Genomic DNA, 19689 nt, shown 5'->3' with positions numbered 1-19689 from the left:
CCACCTTTTTCCCCTTCAGGTGTATGGTAGGTAAATCCACAACAGAAGCCCAGTGTCCAAACCCAAAACGCACAGCCCAGTTTTGTTTCAACGCTTAAAAACAATTCCAGAGGGGCCTTATTCAGAGTCATCTCGTTTGGCTGGTTTTTTAGATAATATGTCCAGAAAAATCAGTTCACTATCATCTGATTTTCTGAAGGTGCATTGTAAATTTCTCATTCCCATGGTGGAGAGGTTTCTGACTGCATTTTATAGTCCCACCACTCAGGGCTACTTGGGAAAAGGATATAGGTGAAGGAATCACAAAGAGGAGAGAAAACTATTATCTCGGAAGAACAGCGTTTGATACCGGTTAAACACTAAGGAAATCCAAGTAATTGCTTTAACAACTGAAGACACGGCGAGGAGAAAAAATAAGAAAACTCTGCTTCAGTTCTCACTGTAGTATTTTTCTCTCCAATTCCATTAAGAACAGAGGGATCTCCAACTTCCTGTTTTATTCACTGAAACATGACAGAAAAATTTCATACTGAGTGCCAGCCTTCTTCCTTTTCTAGCAACCCACTTTTATCTTGGAGAGAACTGGCTTGCGGGAATTACACATTAGTGAGGCAGAAGAGTTTTGGGAGAGGTCCAGAGTACAACGGGAGCCGATGCGAGGAGCGCTTGCAGGGCTGCGGGCAGGAAACAAACCTGGCAGCATCTCGGCTACCGCTGGCAGCGCTGAGAGCTTCTCAGGGGGCAGCTGGGGGTGCTTGCAGCCCCTGCTGGGCGAGCTGCTCCTTGAGTCCTGTTGGTCTCCTGGGGGTCATCAGGGGAAAAAACAGCATCAAAAATAAGCAAATAAATAAATAAATGATCAGAAAAACAGCTAGCAGCTCAATCGTGAAAAAGGGCCGTTCAAGGACTCCGGTCTGCCATTTCCACAGCACGCAGTGCTGTTAGCTTCATCTGCCACCAGGGGGAAATGCCAAACAAGTGAAAAAAGTTAGAGCAGAATAATAATGATGAGGAATAAAATTGGAGAGAAAAAAAAAGCAAAAAAGTCAAGAAGAAGCAATAATCCTCCCTCTACCCTCTTCCCCTCTCACACTACACATTTCAGCAGTTTGGAGAGGAAAAGGCTCTGCCCAACAGCAGAGATTTTAGGGAAGTAGCAGTGAAAGTGCTAAAACATTAAACAAGCATTAACCAGAAGCACCAGCAAGCAACAACTAGCTCTCAGTTTCAGTGTCAGCACTGTGACTGCAAATCAATTAAAATTTTCTGAGAGCTGGCATTCTGATGAAGAGCAAAGTTTCAAGATTACGAAACTTAGAGAACAGAGATAAAAGAACATGAATTTTTAAAGGACCATCCAACAAGAACGTGTGAATTAATTTATTTAAAGTGAATACATATTTTATAGAAAAAATCACTCTGCTTTTCAGAAGACTTATTGCATTTATACAGAATCCCGAGAGCCTGGACTTTTTTTGTTGCCGTCGAAGAGATTTCAGAACAGCAGGGGTCCCATTAGACACCCTGTTTTTCTTCTACCTTATAAATACCGCCCGTACACCATTTCCATGGTTACGAAGTATAGCGAAAACTACTTACAGGGGATATCAGTTATGGGAATAAATCAGTATTAAGCATATTTTGATAAACGGCAACTTGCGTGCGACAGGAAACAGGCAATTATACATGGCATTTTAAAATTAAGGAGCATCAAACCGAAATGGGAAAACGTGCTCAACAAAGAAGTTTAGCACACATTTACAGGGTAAGAAAGAGACGAGCTCTGCTATCACAAGGATTTGGAGTTTAAAGCATCACAGGGTGAGAATCACAAGGAGCAACAGGGAGACTCTCAGCAGCAGATTGATGGAGATTAGCTACACAAGCTTCTACTGATGTTACCCTACCACAAATATCAGACAGAAGCTAGGTACATAAGCTATAAGAAGCAAACAGTCAAAATTCAGATGCATTGTGATTAGCGATTATATGGCAGGGTACCTCACAGCAACAGATAATCTCTTACACTTCCATATTTATAGAACGGTTTCAAAATCAGATACCGTACTTTCAGTAAAGCTCCTCTCAGTGTGCCCCTGAAGCCTGCTAAAAGACTGATTCTTCAAGGATGCATGAAGAAAGATTAAACCTCTTGATGTATACTGTTAGCCTAAGTAAATCCCAGTGCTACTTAGAGTTTATGGGCCATCCTTCAGTTTCTCCACTTTCGTTTCACTTACGCTGCAGCTGGCACACTCCCCCATGCTACTGACCTATCTGCCCTGCTCTCCCTCCCTTCACACTGCTCCAGCTGCAAAATCCCTCCTTTCTGATGGCAGGGAGGGTGTCACACTGCAGGAAGCAAAACGCGTCACTGACTGGCAAGGGGCAGAAATGAGTCCACCTTCTTCCTTCCTTCAGCAGATGCAAGTCCTATCCTGTGCACACCAAGTAAGAAACCACACCTTGTTGCTTTTGCTTTTGTTTTAAACTGCTGCAATCAGAAGTCATCTTTCACTTTCTCCAGCTTGTCACAAGTACGGCTGGCAAGTTCACTTTGATGATCCAGTGACACAAACCTGTTCTTTTCACTTTGAGCCCAGACGATCTGCAGGATGACTCAGAAAAGAGGTATTTGAATCTTGCCATCATCACTATCATCACTAGAGCACTGAAAAGAACAATTCCTTCGTTGTTTATTTTCTGCTAACATTGTGTAAAAGGGTCACTGAGAAAACAAATCATTTTAGATATATTTGCACGCAACCTGTAAAGTTTTTGCTGTGGGTCAACTTTCAAATCAATATGCTGGAACGAGTATATGTCCAGACATCCTGTCTGCCACAGTTCCTAAGAGAAGTTGACCTCTTCAATGTAACTGTTAGCTTATTTTTAGTGCATATACTGAAGCAATTTCACATATGTATAGAACAGCTGCATAAACTTGAAGTTTTGCTCCTAGTGTACATTTGCCTTCTATATTTAATGACACCGTAAAGTACTTGAATACAGAAGCTCTTTTTCTCTTTTGTGGAACTTGTGTTTTAACAGGAAGCAAGATAGCTGAAACTAAGAAGCCATACATGAATTCTTACCTTAAGCCACAGATCGCTCTGGATCTAGTATGTCACAGGCATCTGAATAATTATTCCGAGACAATACGAAAATGATTTGTTAGTGAACAGATGTTCACATGACAAAAATATCTGTTTGAGGGGACTGCTAACAGGGAACTGTTTGTTCCTTGTTCTCAAAGTCTGAAGACAGATCAAGATGAAAAAGGTAATGCTTCTCACCTTCTAGAAGAGTTGTTTTTTTTCTAGAAGGAATATCACAAATTCACTTTCACACAGTTCTCCACTAAAAGCCTCAGACTTCTGTTGGGCGCTCTGAGCTCTGTGAAAGGCAGCGAGGACCCCCTGCTGTTATCAGAAAGTTCTATTTTCCCTATTCCTGAATAAACACAACACCTGTTTTAAGCACAGCCAGCTAATATTTACTAAAACCCATTCTCATTCTGCATTTGATTTTGATGTGCTTTTTAATTCAGGCTCATTTTATTTCAGCAGCCATTCTTTCATTATAGCACGTTATCATGCTGATATTCCTGATGTCTGGAGCACAGAGACTCACTAAGGAAAGAACTAGCTTAAGATCCTCCCACAGCAAAAGAGATATGCTCCGTGTACATATTAAAGAAAGAAAACAAACAGTATTAAGCTTTTTGTAAGTTTCTGGTTTAGCGTACTGAGAAATTATTACCGAGCACTTAAAGACATCACCTTTCAGAAAACAAAGAGCAGCACGTCTTGTAAGCCTACATAAAAAGACAGTAAACAGAACCAGGCAAAACGTGCTTGTTTCTGACTCTAGGCTGAAGGGAATACGGAAAGCTCCTTTCTCTCCCCCTCCATCCCACGATGACAGCGTGACGAGAAGGGCCCTTAGCGCGTTCTCGGATCTGCTGCTGGTGCTCAGCACACAGGCTGTACGCGCTCCCAGCGCAGCACAGGCACAGAACAAGCACTGCCTTCCTGCAGCCTCCGACACAGCTGTCACCGGGCCTACGGCCGCTGGGCCCACACTGCTGCCTGCAGGCCCCGGGCTGCCCCTTCACCCTGCTTCCCTCCCAGGCTATTCCAGCATCAGCGCTTCTGTTCCGATTTCTGAAACTACAATGCCCACAGTGGAAATAAACAAACAAAACAGAGGGAATTAGCTGTTTACTGTGCGAGGCTTGGCCCTCGCTCTTGCTCTTTACCACAGCTGCTTTCCTGCAGCTTGTGAGCCACCGATGGCTGCTGCCGTTTGATCCCTGAGCGCACCAGGACCGCCTGCCGGGCTGCCCTGCGGCTCCTGCAGCACACCTCTGTGGAGGGGAGAAATCCCCTCCGCCAGCTCCATTCCTGCCCGCCTCTCTGCACTCACGTTTCCCCATTCTCTAAATATGCACAACACAGGCTCAGAGCTGGTTTAATATCCAGATTTCTCTCTCCTCCAACACCAATTCCTCACCCTCCTGTTTATTTTCCTACAAAGCTATTAAATGAAAAGCGCAATTAAGTGGTGGCCCGAGTACCTCAAGTGTTCTCTTACAGAGAACTCAATTTCTCTGTCAGGTTAATCCCATCCTGACAACTACTTTAAGGCTGTTACTTCCCTTAATTCATCATTTTTCTTCTCCCAGGATTCCTTATCTATCTTTAGCTCGGCAAAGCCCAGGTTTGGGCGGAGGGAGTTTTGTCACCCAGGAAAGACTGAGATTAAAAAAACATCTTCCTAATATCTTTACCCTGAATGACGTTTTGGGTAAAGCACTGGATTCAACAGTCTCAAAAGACTCGCACAAAGCCACTGAGGAAACACAGCAGCATAAGCCAAGGTACAGATCAAGCCTTACGATTCAGCTTCAACAGGTAACATCCTGGAGGTCAGAAAGACACTGGCATACAACAACAATGAATAACCTTCAGTACAACTAAAGAACACCGAGTCTTGTGTGTTTCTGCACTTACCACCATTTCATCTGAATACTGGAGGTTTAAACAAAAATGGTTTCACTACACTCTTTCTTCTCCCAGAAAAAACAAACAAACAAAACAAAGCAGACCAAAAAACCAACACACAACCACACAACAGCTTGTTCCTTCCAGGGAACAACCCACAGCAATAAAAAAAAAAAAAAAGTAACAAAAAAACAAAGATTTCCCAGGCAGCCCAGAGTACACACAACTTTTTTGCTTAATATATGTAATTACTTGAACAGTGATTTACGCACTCAGTGCAACAGAAACCCTGAGCTCATAATTAAACAACATGCAACACAAAAACAGAAAAGCGAGAACAAGGTTATGTACCCATCTTGGGAAAACCTATTCTTTCTTCCCCCTTGGAAGTTTGTCAACTGACCTCAAAATCCAAGCTTCTCTTTCCTTCCTCCTGTACAATATACCAGATCTGCATTGCAAAGTACGCTTTTTCCCTCCTCTTCCAAGAAACACCTGCCCTAGGAGGAAGGAGAGCATGAAGATATTACTCTCCACACTTTTTTCTGCCCTTTCTGTTACAAGAAAAAGATACATCCTTGTACCAGGCAGGAGGTGTCTAAGTTCCCAAAACAAACAGGGCATTTTTAAGAACACTAAAACAAGAGGCAATTAACGTCTCGGAAGTTGCTCCTAGTGAGTAATAGTCCCTACTGCCATTTTAACCTGCGCTAAATGGCATATTTTCATATCATCTATTGGAGAAACATTAAGAATTCCAATTATTTCAGCCCTTTCTATTTTCTCTAGTTGCATTAAGAAGCACAAAATATCTGGCACTGGTTCTATGGGGGAAGTGGCTTGTATGTCATCCTTCCATACACACTTCAAGCTCCAGCCCTGGAAGAAGGCAGAATGCTAAGAAGTACTTTTTTTCCCCTTCCCCTTAAAGAGACTAGGATGGTGTTTTCAGTGAACAGACAAAAGGGCTCTGGCTCAGCAGTAGCACGTGTTGCTAGTTTCAGAACCCAGTTCATTAGAACAGTCTCTGTCGAGATGCTTACAGCACTTCATCTTCCAAATAAAAACACTCTGTTAATAGTAATACCTGGCTTACAATAACAGAAGGATTAATTCCCGGTTCCATATGTTTTAGCAGTGTCTAAAGTTCATTAATACAACAAACAATGGTTTGCTGAGGCAGAAACCCAAGCAAGCTTCTGTTGCTTAGATTACAAAAACAACAGAAAAACATCACTTAAGTTTCCCATTCATAAACATCTAAAATAATGAGTTCTACTTTTCCAAAACTTGCATACAAGTTCTTACACAAGCAGGCAAGATACCAATCATTTTTATGAATTGAACTTTCTGCAGCTATTAGCTTCCCACTGCAGTCACACAGTACACTACAGACTGCTCAAATTCCACAGCAGATTAATACTAACCTACCAAAAAAAAAAAAAACAAAAAAAAACAAACAAACAAAAAAAAAACCCATCTTCCTACAACTTGCCAAGCATTGCAAGTATGCATCCACACACAGCACAAACTGCTATGAGCTTCTGACTATAATAATGTAAGATTGCAATTCAAATTACTAAATGCACAAATTGAAAGAAGCTGAGAGGGGGTTGACTCCTCCAACAATAATCTAATAAACTACTTTGATGTCTACAAATGTGTGCAGAGCTGTGGGACTGCGAGCAAGGCTGAAGGATGCAATTTTCCTGCAGCGGAGAAAGCGTTACAGCGTGGATGTCGCATCTGCATGTTCATACACGAAGCATCAGTCATCTTGCCCTCCAGGCTAGCAGTCTTCTGGACACAAGTGTCTGTCTCAGCCCTTCTTCCTGCTTCTCAGACATGGTAAGAAAGGACACACATACTACACTGTCAGCCTAACTACAACATCCCCAGCCAATTCCTATAGCAGCAGGAGAAAAGTAAATTCATATTTAGAAACACAGTAATCAAAGAAGCGTTACTTTCCAGAAATATTTCTTCCCTGAAAATGCCTGCTCACACACTTCACAAAAAAATGTGACTCCTTAATACAAAAATACCCCCCAGAAATCACACTGGGGTGTTTTAGCTAAACAAGGATTAAACCTGTGAGATTTAAAACCTGCTATTCACCTGACAGCCAAACTGCTTTAAAACCAATAACATTCCCTATTCGAGATCAGTGTCGAGTGAGTGAGAAGTTTTGGCTTTAAAATCAGAGTTTCAGAGAAAGCTACAAAAATCCTACTGAGAAAACCATAGGAGAGATAGGCAGTGGATTCTTGATGCTTATTCAAAAACTAAACTTACAGCTGGTCATAACAAAAACACAACAGACTGAGTTAAAAATACAAGACAACGAGGAAAGAACTGAAAAAGAGATGCAGGGATGACGCTACCTACAGGAAGTAATGCAAGTCATAACACCAAGCTTACAAAGCAGCAGCCATTAAAACTATGGTGCACAGAAATCCCATCTCTAGAGAATGCTGTCTCCTAGGTGTTGATTGGAGAATATAGCAGGCTGAGACTTAATGATACAAAGCTCCTGGATATCCAACTTCAAAGCAAAGGAAAAGGGGCACTGCAATACATACATCTGGACCAGCGGAGAGTTCGTACAACACACATTGCATCTAAAAGGGAAAGGTGAACCAATTTGTACACTTCACATCACCTTAAAGCAAAATCCATGAGGGTACCTTCTCCTCCTAAAGAATATACTAAAAGACTGAAAACAGAACACTGAACAGTCATACAGCAGGAGAGGCACCGTGGCAAGGATCGCACTAAGCCTGTGAGTATATTTGTGACTAATCTGGCAAAAGCAGAGGGTGAGGGCATTATGACAATTCCCATTACTGCACAAAGTTAGAATGAAAGAAAAACTTCAGAGTTACAGCAGATCTGATGGTACCAAATAATTTATTTTGTCATTTTATTATCCTGCATTGACAAGTACAAAGTAACAGAGGGAAAAAATAACCCTAGCTATAAATACACAAGGAGCCTTAACTATACTACTCAGGAGAAAGATCTTGAGATTGTTGCAAGCAAAGTTCAGCTCCCAGCAGCAGAAAGTCAGGAAAAAAAAAATATCTCAGCATTTATGAGAAACACAGCTAAGAACAAAACAGGGAACAATTTGCTGTGATGCGTGCTATCTGTAGCTCTGGACACTCCACCTCAAAACGGAGTTACAGTGGCATGGAGAGCAACGACAACTGGAGAGCACGTTGATGAGTGGGACTGGCTCCCTCAACATCAACCAGCCCCACACACAGGAAATGTGGTAAAACTGCCTGGAGCTTGCTGCTGTGGAGCACTGGGAGCAACAAATATAAATGAGTCCAAAAAGCCATCAAGTTCACTTATAATTAGTTTGAAGTTGCTGTTCTCGGTGTAGCTGCCCAAACACAGTTTCCATCTCAGGCAGTGGCTGAACAAGTGTCTGTCACAAATTTACTCCGTTAATATTTCAGCAGCTGACAGCCTTCCTCCGTTTCCTATGCTGTTCACTCAGCTGCTGCTGCTGGCCGCTGATAAAGGCAAGATGCTGGATGAGATGGACATTTGGTCCTCTGCAGCCTGTTCGTTCTTACATATAATCACATTGAGCAGCCGTACCAGCATGTCTTGGGTTGCTTTGGAGGTTGGTTCTTTTGGTAAATAAACCAGGCTATAATTCAAGCACGTAACACTGAAAACAGAAATTGCAACCTCTGAAGCAGAAACCAAACTGTTTTATGCCTAGTGCGTGATATAATGCATCAGTAAAAGACATAAAAAAGCCACATCCTTGAATATATATATATATTATTATTTTTTATTACGTAGTCCATTTTACTGATAAATCTCCTAGAAATCCCTCACCAACCAGGATGTCAGCCCAAGGAGATTCAGGCAGTTAGTCCCTTAACGAAGGAAGGCCCAGAAAGCCAGAACACAGCACTAAACAAACCATGGACGGTTGCTGGAAAAATTGCCAGGACCCATTTAAGGCTGGCAGCGATTTGGCCTCTTCTCAGCTGACTGAAGATCTCCTGACCCAATGGATTCCAAGGGAACACGTAGATGAATGCCTGACTCCTCTCCAAGAAAACGAAACTTGCCGAAGTCATCAGTCCTGCCTGACCCTGGAGCAGGACTGGATGCTCTCTTTTTTAACACGGACATCCAGCTAAAGGAAACGCATCACCCCAAGCTGAGGCCCAGGACAAATACGGAATAGAATTCTGATAGAAAGTACCTCAAATTCTGCTAGAAAGCACTGCCTAAACAATTTGGGAATCGTCTGCCTTCTCATCACTGTCAGCCTCCTCCTCTTCTGACAGATGAGCTTTAGAAGATAGCCAAGCTGAGAGCCATGCAGGATGAACAAGCAGGTCTCTGTCTGCAAATCTTGCCACAGAACTTCCATTTTCTAGAGCCCAAATTACTAAGGGTCTGGAAAACAAAGCAAGCGTCCCATATATGCCACCTCTGAGTATTGCTGCAGGCAGCAAGATGAAGATGGATGTGCCCAATAAGCTTATCATCTTTATCCGGAACAAGCAAGTATCACGTTAAAAAAAAAACAAAACAAAACACATAAGAAAAAACAGAAGCTTTGTGATCAGTTTCACAAAGACACAAACAAAGCCTGAATAAAATTACTGCTCAGCTACACCAGTGAGAGAGCTGATCATGATCCAGTTTACATGAAAGATTTCTTCAGGTCATGCAAAAACATAAAATAAAAGCTGCTCTATGTTGTGTCTTTGTTTTACATAGTGGGTAGTACCATTCTATTTAAATAACCTTCTGCTAATGGGACCACAAGTTGGGTGTTTTGCTTTTTTTTTTTTGTCTGCATCCATTTGGTTTTGCTTTTTGTTTGTTTTCTTCAGGGAGAGAGGGTTGTTACCTCAGCCAGTAATGGCACTGGAGCTGGTCCTGCTGTGAAGGAGGAATCAGCAAAATAATGCCCTTGTCATCCCAAAGATCATTTGCGCCAACTACACAGGCAACAAGCAGCACTACAAACCAACAACTCAAAGAAACTGCCTCTCTTATTCATAGTTGGGAATCTCAGATTTACTAGCTGTTCTTGTACTTTGCATTGTCATAGGCTGAACATTTCAGGTCGAATTTCTGGCATCCCCAAGAGAACTGAAGGAGGATTTAATCCTAGCATGTGTTTCTACTGAACTTATTCACATTTCGGCGCTTCCACTGGTAATTCATGGGACAAAATCTCTCCAACCCATCAGTAAAGCCTGTCACAGATGCAAGATCTGTCTTCCAGATGCAGAACCTGGATGAGTAACTTTTCTTCTGAATTGTCACATCCCTTACTGAGCACCAAGAAAGGTGTAAGAATTCCCAGTAGTACCAAGCGAACTTCCAAATGTCCTGAATAATAAAAGCAAACATTTATCCTCTAGCTCTCCTCCTAAGTCCAAGGTCAGGTGACACTACTTCAGCTAGTATTTAGGAACATCCAGTTGATTCAGATCCACTCCAAAATACAGGTGATAAATTTAAGGCATCTTCTCTTCCCACATTAGGCTGTTTGGAGAAGAAGGAAGAAGTGGACAACTGCATGGATGTCTCCAGACTTACACCCACGTGCTGCCATTCCAAGCAACTGGTCTTAGCCATGATGCAAACTGACCTTTCCACCCTTACACTGCTCACATGTTCTTCTACTTCATGTTTCTCTGAGGCACGCGCACAAAGCAGGCTGCTTTCTTTGGCAACACTGAGAACAAGAATTCAAAGCTTTCTCTCTGTAAAAATGCAGCACCAGCTAACACAAACCCTTCAGATCTCAGGCCTTTAATGTCAAGGCAATATCTCTGAAGATTATTTTGGAAACATTATTTCATTAAGCAGTGCTGATGATGCTGGGATTAACAGCACACAAATTAACTGAAGCAGTGTGCCGGTCACTAAACTGTTAACACAAGAAGATACTCCGAGAAGTTTCAATCTACAACTCAAGAGATCAGCAAAAAACAAAGAATTTACTTCACAGAATTCACATTGTACAGTAATGAATGAGACACGGCAGTTACTCAAGTTGCCTTGTATTTGGCCTTGAAACTGTCTCCACAGTTACAGAGTTGAGATGTCACAACATAAAAACACTTCAGTAAGAGACTACTAAAACAGTTTACTGCTGAACGTCAACCCAAGGCTTATGCAGAACCAGTGCCTCAAAATACGAATGACTAACAAGACATTGGAAGAGCACACGTCAGAGTTCCTGTTCTCTACAAATACCGTAAGACGCTGGCAGATACCACAAGCAGTACAGCTTATGTGAAATTTGGGGTCATACCTGGAGACGCTTCAGAATAAGAGACACAAATTTGAATGATTATTGCTGAACACCACCCCAAAGCCTAACGCTATGGATAGTCACCGAATCAATCCCATGAAGTCTGAAACAGCAGACTCACGCCTTCCAGCGAGCTGCTTTACTCTAGATGCTGAGGTATATAGCAGAAAGGGAGCCAGATCTCTCATGTTTGCATAGGAATCTAACTTCTTTGAGCAGCACCAGAAGAGTCAGTGGAAGCAGTGCTGGACCCAGCGGCTGGGACAAATGCTGAAATCTGAGCATTGCCGATGCTGCTGATTCTCCACTTGGAAAAGCGGGTTGTCCAGATTCATGGAGCAAGATACCTGACTCTCAGCAGTGCTCACATGGGACAGCTGTAGAATTCTGCTCACATCAGCTACATACTGAATAGTTTACCAAGCAGCTAAGACTTCAACACTGAAACTGGTTATTTTTGCTGTGCATTGAACTGCTTCATGCAACTGACTACGTTAAGTCCTTTGTCCCAGACTCATAAAACATGATACAGAAACATAGTGATATTATTATGCACAGGAGATAACGGAAGCATTCACACACTGATCATAGACAAAGTGCATCCTGGAGATGTTTCAGTTCAGTAAATGCAAGTACTAACCTTAACTCTGACCCTCTGGGTGCATTAAGAATCTGTAACGGTATCTGTAGAAACATAACCACACTTGCATGGGAATTTGCAATTTTTTGGGGGCTAATTCTACTATCGCCTAAGGGAGAGCCAGAAAGGGGGACCAATAAATAAATAAATAAATAATCCAGGAGCAACCACCACCACCATCTTTTGATATTTTTTCAAGCCCTGCAGAACTTAATTCTGCCTCTTTCTGGGCAGCAGGCCTTATCTATGCAACACCACACTCCCACAGGATTTCAAATTCTCATCTATTAATCATAATCTCCCCTATGCACCATAAGGTCTCCATTTCTTATTCAAACACCTACTTTTCCTTCAATCCAAGATAACCTAGTATGAGAATATATCCCAAACTTCAAAAACAAAAGTACCTTCCATATTTTGTATGATCCGTTTTATAAGAGTCTCACCTCCTCTGGGGCAAGCACTGCTTATTTGTACACCACCCATACATGATCAGTAGATTGCCTTTAAGCTTGTTTCTGTTTGTGCTGCAGCAACAGTCAGGACTTGAAGGAAGTGGGCAGTTTCCTGAATTAAACGCAAGAGGGAAGGCCTCTGCTTCTGGGTTAAAGCCTTCAACAAACACATAGCAAAGCAGAATAAATGAACTCATTTCTGCCTCAGCGTCTAATCTGAAACACAGCAATGATAATATTCACCAGACTGACCTGTTATCTTTCAAGTGAAGCAGATTCTCAAATAATGACAGGCACACCTATACTCCAGTGAATAAACTGTGCTGATTCACAGCAACGGATTGCCTGGGCCAAATACCATGCAGTATTAACAAGTCAACAGGAAGCACTCCAAAATTATTACACTGATGTGCTCTCGTCTTCCTTCCCCTACACTCCAGTCAGCTGACACTCTTGCTGCTCCCTGTACACACTACAGGCACAGGTATCAAATCTTGCCTCCCCTTTCCCTTTTACGTTCTCCATTCTCACCCCTTAGAAGCCTTCTGTTTTTTCTTCCCCTCATAAGCTCACAAATGTGAACTGTAGCATTTGGAGAATGGTATTTGTAGCTGGGACAGTCACACTCAGTGTGGGAGTACTGAAGGTAGTTGCTAATCTGAAAGGAAGGATTCAAGTCATCATACACTTAATAGAAGTTCTTTTCTTCTCAAAACCATGATTATTCAATATAAGTAAAAAGAGTTACATACACATGATAGATCATGTAAACACAGCACAGAATCCCTGCCAATCTAACATGGAATCACATAAGTACAAAATTAGTGTTCAGTGGGGAAAAAAAAGGCTGGTTACAAGACTCCCATAGAGTGAGACTTCTGCTACATTAAAAACATTGTCCAAGACACGGCTTTACTGACTGCCACAGTTTTTTAACTGATTGTTTCCTTGGAGTGGGAATGCTATCATGCAGTTGTGTCCACTTTTATAGATAAATCCCAATGTTGATGGAGAATGAAAATGTTTCACAGAACATGGCATGGTTGCACCTTCTAAGCTAAAGGATCAGCAATCTGAAGTAGTCAATCATCCCTCTCCCTCATGTGATTTTTGCTCCCATGGAGCCAGGAGCCATCTCCGCAGGGTTTCACCCAGGGCAGAAGGCACTAACGTCCTGCTGAGGGACACCCCTCTTTCAGATCCCTTCACATCAGCATCACTATAACCTTAACCTGCTCTCCTGGCATCCTCTGGTTCCACAGACACAAGAGCCCCACTGCAAAGCTGTCCTAGGAGATGGGAGACAGCAGCCACATGGCAAGAGGGCAGACAGCCAGATGAGGCCAAACAGCACAGGGTACTGAACTAATGCTGCGTGTTCCACAGCAGCACCAAGAGCCTCCAACCGTGTTGCCAGGACTGACACTTGCAACGTTCATGATCACAGAACTGCTGTGCTGTCAGTGCGGTGACCATTCTCACTGCAACTTCTTTGAACTAACTCTTTTCCATAAAATTTAATGCCCAGATTTTTAACAGTCCTATTGCTGTGCTAGAAAAGATGTTTAAACACATTTGTCTCCACACACACAAGAATTCTTATGTGCTCTTTTCATGACCTCATCCTCACATAGTCCTCTTCCTGCTGTTTTAAGGGTTTTTGTTTGTTAAATCCCACAGAGGGGAAAAAAAAAGCCCTCAGAATCTCGGCTTCTCTCTATTTAGACTCCGGTCATTACACGACATTGGGGGGGAGTGTGGAAGCCATATGAGGACCAGAAACATATGTGAAATCTTATTGCATGACGTCAAGCCCCTTCTAACACAACCTCTGATCCCCAAGCAGACCATATGAGTCTGGACTACCAAAGATTACAGCATCAAAAGCAACACAGAATGTATCAAACAACACAAGGGAAGTTTCATAGCTTAAAACAAATTTCAAATGAAAAGCAGCAAAAATGTAGGGAAAAAAATGCATGGATAGTATTTTATCACCTTTCCCATATTATGCAAGAATTCTTGAGGAAGACACAGGAGTCTGACAGACCTGAGAGAAAATAAAGGCTTGCCTCATATGTAATACTTTCCACATATGCGAAGCAGGGATTTAAGATATCCATCAACTTCCTTAGTAAAAGTTTTTAAAAGCTTTTGAGTAAGTCAGCTTACAGGAACAATGCTGTAATCATCCATTACACCAAAAATTTACTCAGCATACAGAAAACCAATAGTCTGGGACAAAACCAAGAGGCAGAGGAGGCAGATTAAGTCAGAAAAGAGAAAATAGAAAGGAGGTCCAAAGTTCTGAGGAATCAGACATGCTTATCTTACACCAGCAAGGAGCAAATCTAAGATCAGTCTTCCCACTCATGCAGTTCTGTAGCAATGACAACAGCAATCCTAAACAACTTGTGGTGCTTGCATTCATTAGTGCAGGCACAGATCTGCACTGAACTAATCAACCCCACAGCCGAGGGGATACTGCTCATCCAGCCAGGGACCAGCCCAGAGCGTGCATTTAGATGGAACAGACCAACAGCATCACATTTTGACTGGCTGCAAAATTTGCAGCTCATCATCACAGGAACGGACACGTGATTCAGTTAAGCACAGCACAACCTATTAGAGCTCTGCACCAACAGCCAGACAGCCAACTATCATTCCTGCAAGAAGTAAGCTGGGAGAAAACACTGCAAGTACATTGCAAGCTTGAAGTCTAGAAGAAATTGACATCCGGTGTTAAGAATTCACAATAATTATGAGAAGGGGGAGATTTCCACGTGTACTTAAAGCCTGACGTTCAAAGGAAAAGCAAAGCTGGTGAAACATATCAAAGCAGGCAGGCAATGGAAACAGACTGATCCTGAAATAAGTCTCATGGTGATAAATCCAGCCGTTTCGGCAGGATTTTCTGATAATGCAGAATAAGAGGTATGATGGGATTCACCTTTGGGAGAGGGAAAAGAATTGCAGCTGGCTCAAGGAGAGCTATCTCATGCCCAGAAACAGCAAAAACTGTTCTAGTCCTTCCCGGTGTATTCCTGACCAGAACAGAATCTGAAAGGGTAGCAAAGGAAGCTCGGGTTGCCACATCCTTTCCACTCAGAGTCACTGACAAGAGCATCCTTAACACAGCAAATTCATACTGCACACGCAACAAGATTTACACGATAAAGAGTTTATCAGGGACAATTACTGTAAGCTAAGCCCTGATCCAAACTAGCCAAAGTTTCATTGTTAGCACAGGACATCATAGCCCTTCTACAAGGTTATGAAAAAGGGTTCTTAGAGGTGTAGGAGTTGTTTTCTTTTTTGAGTGCCTTTTGTTGTTGTCTGGTTTTAATTATGATTTTTAAAATCCATCACACATCAGGTTATGCAAATTTAAGACCAATCACCTCAACTGGAGCAGTTTTTGTCATACTGGCAAAAAAGAAGAGACAGAGACAAATCCTCGGACGTGTCAAGGACTAATTTCTGGCTTTCATGTAAAATTTTGTTGTGTTAGCACATTAAGCAAAAGCTCTGAATAAATACATTCCACGTCCTTACAAAGCTTTACAGGAGCTCAGTATTAGTCACTTTTTTAAAGGAGCAGCAAAGACACAGGCACACAAAGTAACTGGTGTGAGATCCAAGGGCCAGCAGCAACATCAGAAACAGAAGCCAGATTCTTCAAACCCTATTAGGGGCTGCAGCCCTTTAAAACTACCTTCAGAGGGGGGAGGAAATGAAGTCACCCGTGGCACTCCTGATCCAAAAGCAGACTTCCCATCGACTTCAGCAGGGCCTGAATTTCCTTCCAGATCAGGACACGTTTGCTCTTATGAGATAAGAGATACTTACAGAAGAGTTGCTCTGTAAGCTATGCACCGAATGCTTTTGTACATCCCTATTACCTATATTCCTTATCTCGAATACCCTGATACAGCAGCGTTACAAGGGGCACAGGCACAGCTCTGCACAGAGGGTACTACGTCCTTGAAGGACGAGATGCATCACTGTTCCACTACATAGGGATGTATCTCAGTTCCTTCTTCTGCCGGTTGTGTGGTTCCAAGTGGAGAAGGGATTTTCATCCTTACGCTGCAACAATAACAGCATTCTAATTATGTCAATACACCAATAGTAACTATTTAGCTAACTGTGTGACCTGCCAGCAGCTTGCTCTCCACTGGCTGCGAATCCTTACAGAAAACTACGTTGCCATCAGCAAACACTATTAACTGTCACAGCACACGCGAGGTTTTGGGTATGGATTTCACTGATTTCCATCTGTTTTAAACAGAGGTGTCAGCAAAGTACAGCCCATACAACCCATCAGTGCTGACAAAATACATCCCCAGCCTCGAAGAAGCTATCAGTACCTAAATATCTGTCACACTTAAAATTTGTACAGGTGAAGGAGAAAGCAGCTTTTTTTGTCAACTTTCTTTTTTCGCACTACAAAGGAAATATACACATTAAATTCATACTGATTGGAGTTGCATGAGTTTCATAGAGAAGAATTCTGCCATGCAGACCTAGATATAAGCTAGTTATGGTGGATGCACAGAAGCTACTTTGCAATTGCAGATGTTTGGAGGGCCTGATCGCACTACTACTGATTTTAGACATTCAGACTTATGCACAGCTTAAAGCAAAACACACATGAACTTTTACAGGACTGGAACTCTAATTAAACTCTTCAAAAACATGAAAAAGGCTCAGTTGGTATTGCTTGGCACTTAATGATAAGCCTTTTTTGGTTATTATTTCCCGCAAACTTCAGAACTCACAAATTGACCTAATAAATTGGAATCAAGAGTTAAAGCTAAGCACTTGTTTACTTCAAAATTAAGACAACTGCAGTATCCAAGACTTGGCACACAAGACCACAGCAAATACTAAACTTGCTACAGGCCTAACAATTGAAATCCTATTAATGTCCACATTAACTGCAGCAAGTCCCACTCAACATAAGTCAACATGAAAACAAGTAATTCTTATGGATACAAAACAACAACAAAAACAAACAAACAAACCACCTTTCTGAATGCTCCTATTCCTCTATCTCCTTTCCAGAAACGCTTCGCTTCCTTCAGTGCGAGCTCCACGTGAATCCAAGCTCAATGGCCGGAGCTGAAGCGCAGTGAGACGAGCACTGGCCGCAATGTGCTTCTGGTCTCACCTGCCAACACAGGAACTGGGGATTCCATGCGCCTGTGGTGACAACAGTGATGTCACTAACTGCCATGGCAGGGAAGCAGCACGCCTCCCTGTGCCCTCATGGTTCCAGCTGAAGCAGCCGCACAGTGAAGTCAGGTCTTGGCAGGCAAAGAGCTGCTCACATGCCCTCTCCCCGTGGCAGAATCCACTGTAAGCACCAAGCAGCACTTTAGGAGGAACAAGGCACCAGTAGCAGAGGGGAGCCTCCTCCTGCCACGTTTCCATCCGCAACATTGCCTTGAAATTTCCAGAAGATCAAACACTGTACTTGCAATCACAGATGAGACAAGAGATTCATGCAATTACTTAGGTACTCTTTGTATAAAAACACACGTGCAGCTGGAGGACTGACTTCATCACTTGCTTCTCCCTAAAGATACCACTTGACTAGAAGCCGACTCATGGATGTGCTGCTGCACAGCAGTAGCAGCCAGCTGTACTGATAGGGATTGCTCACGGCAGCGACGATTCAGTTTCTAGGATTTATAGCATATTTCACCTGTCACCCTAAGCCTCAAGCTCCCGCGTGTGCAAACTACAAGTCCCAAGATGCAGCGGTGCATTGCTACCCAGACAAGCCTGCAGATAACATCGGAGCACAGCACACTGGGACCTGTAGTTTGCACAAGCAGTGCTCAGCAGAGAGCCCAGCTGTAGGCCATATTGCACGCCTCTGCGGGCCAGAACACACGCGCTGCACAGGGATGGGGAGCCAGCAGGTAAGCAGGGCCAGCAGCTACCACTCACAGGCTGGAGCTGTTAAGGAGACAAAGACTTCAGTATAAACACGTCAGCTATCCGACAATTGAGAAATCAGCAGTTTAGCTACTTTCAAGGATGCAGAACAGAGCAAGGCTTTTTAATCTCACTGCACGTAGAGATGGTACGTTTTCTTCCAGGACTGCTACGTTTTTAGTGCTAAAGCCTGTTTTCAAAGAGCACTCTTCTGAATATCAATAAGAAAAGTACATTTGGTGAGGGGCACATTCTTCCTGTCCAGAATTTAGTCAGCTGGAAAGAGATGCTCTCTTCCTCCATTTCTGAGCCACGCTGAAGCAGAAGCTCACGTCTCTTCCAAGAAGCAGCCGAGCTTAGCTGAACGCTAAATAGCTGCATCTCAGCGTAGGCCTCAGAGAAGAATACGTTGTACTTCAGCAAAGGGAAGGGCAGCTCCCCCTACCAGTCTGCTCTAAGAAGGTTTTAGTGAGGAAGGAAACAACCAGTGCTCAAAATGAACAAGTCTTCCTTGTTGTTTTCTTCCTCCTTCTCCTCCCGAGCTCAGGATTTTTCTCATTGTAAAGAAACAGGAACCTGCCCCTGCAATTCCATCTCTAAGGATCAGTACATTTCATCAGCCTTTGTGGAAGAGTGGTCTGTCGGCGCTGTCAGCTAGCGAGCAGGAGCACAGCACCCGGGGAAACAGGCAGAGGGCCCCGCGCTGCAGCGAGGGGAAGGCAGCATCCCCATCACCTGACGGACGTCCTAGTGCATCGCCCCCATAGGCAAAAGGCCTCAGAAGCATCTGAGGGTTTTGTCAATACAGTGATACTGTCCATAGGCCAAAGACAGCTGTTGCCATAGTTACTATCAGTCAGCTTAACAGAAAATAATTATTGCGATTACTCAGAAGTTTCACTAAAACAATTTAAATCTTGACTCGGAAACCACTGGAGCTCTCCCATTAACTACCTGCAGCCTCTGGGACACACGCAGTTACCTGCGGTGGGCCGGCAGGCTTGGAGGGGAGCAGGGGAAGGAAGGGACGTTCCCTAGCGCTGACAGCGAACGTCACGCAGGCACAGACGCAGCCAGCAGCCCGACCACAGCCTTCTGCTGGGTGCTGTTCCCCTCCTGCAGGCCCAAAGCCAGCCGGGCTCAGGCCGCCTCAGAGGTCCCAAGCTGCCCTCCCCTCCACGTCTCCGTGCTCCCATTCAAGACAACACACCGGCTGTGTTTTCAAAACATATTTCTAATTACACACGCAACGGTACAGCCCAGCATTTTAAGAGGCAACCAGCACAAGTGAACTTGCTAACACCGCCTTTTGTCCTAGGAGCGCGGTGCTGT

The 19689-nt window shown here is 43.3% G+C and overlaps 1 protein-coding gene across 12 annotated transcripts in view; it reads right to left on the bottom strand.

Annotated features, from left to right (window-relative positions):
• Nucleotides 1–19689, bottom strand: part of PHF21A (PHD finger protein 21A) — a 124567-nt gene that overhangs the window by 99859 nt on the left and 5019 nt on the right. The gene's annotated exons all lie outside the window — the stretch shown is intronic.

Source organism: Tympanuchus pallidicinctus, unplaced genomic scaffold (genome assembly GCF_026119805.1).
Source record: "Tympanuchus pallidicinctus isolate F22 unplaced genomic scaffold, pur_lepc_1.0 scaffold3, whole genome shotgun sequence".
In the NCBI taxonomy this organism is placed as follows: Eukaryota; Metazoa; Chordata; class Aves; order Galliformes; family Phasianidae; genus Tympanuchus; species Tympanuchus pallidicinctus.
The sequence above is the reverse complement of the archived record's forward strand: the minus strand, read 5'-3'. Positions and strand labels throughout refer to the sequence as shown.